Raw genomic sequence first — 767 nt, forward strand, 5'->3', positions numbered from 1 at the left:
GAACAATGTTTGCAAATAGCACCTTAACGCAGTTTACGCTGGAGTGCACAACAAGGTGGAAACTGATAAAACGGAGTTTGGTAAAATGGGATAAAAAAACAAAAGAAGCTTGCCACTTCTAAAAGTACAAGTCAAGAAATTGAAGGAGAGGGGGCTGTTCATTCAGTCAATAGGACTCACAAGTAAAAGGCTCCTGAGGCATGAGTGTTGAATTTGGCGCAAAATGTATTGTGTTGTCGTGTAATATGTATGAACATACAATTTCAATCTTCATTAAAAAAACATGTATTAAAAAATAAAGACTTGCAAATTAAGAAAGTTTCTGTCCTGTCATGTGCCAAAAATAGTGAATGCTTTACGAATGTGCGTGTCATCCTTTAGAGCAGGGGACAATTTAATGTTCACATTATCATTCCAATATTAGTACATGTGTTGCTGAAGCAAGTGCAAAGGGAGAGTCAATCAAACCATTGATTAGGACATCTAGTCAAAGGTTTGCCATACCAAATGTCCTTATGTCAGAGGGTAGAAAGTCCAAACACCATTTAAATATCGGGTGGTATGAAATGAAGAGGGAAACAACAATGAATAAGCATTCTTTGCTGCTGTATTGATCTGGTCCTAAAGGGTTTGGTTTAATGCCAATTATATTTGAAGATATACAGATTCATGCTCCAGGGTGCTTGCAAAATGACACCCCTCCCCATCACAATGGCTGGGTGATGCAAGCCTGAGAGCATCACAATAGACCCATAGACATGAGAAAA

General features: G+C 38.2%; 1 non-coding gene across 1 annotated transcript; it reads right to left on the minus strand.

Annotated features, from left to right (window-relative positions):
- Window positions 1–339: 339 nt before the first annotated feature.
- Window positions 340–444, minus strand: LOC138570762 (U6 spliceosomal RNA). Its single transcript, XR_011303793.1, has one exon. It is a non-coding gene; the product is annotated as a U6 spliceosomal RNA (small nuclear RNA).
- Window positions 445–767: the final 323 nt, after the last annotated feature.

Source organism: Ambystoma mexicanum, chromosome 2q (genome assembly GCF_040938575.1).
Source record: "Ambystoma mexicanum isolate Mex_15411 chromosome 2q, UKY_AmexF1_1, whole genome shotgun sequence".
NCBI classification, from domain to species: domain Eukaryota; kingdom Metazoa; phylum Chordata; class Amphibia; order Caudata; family Ambystomatidae; genus Ambystoma; species Ambystoma mexicanum.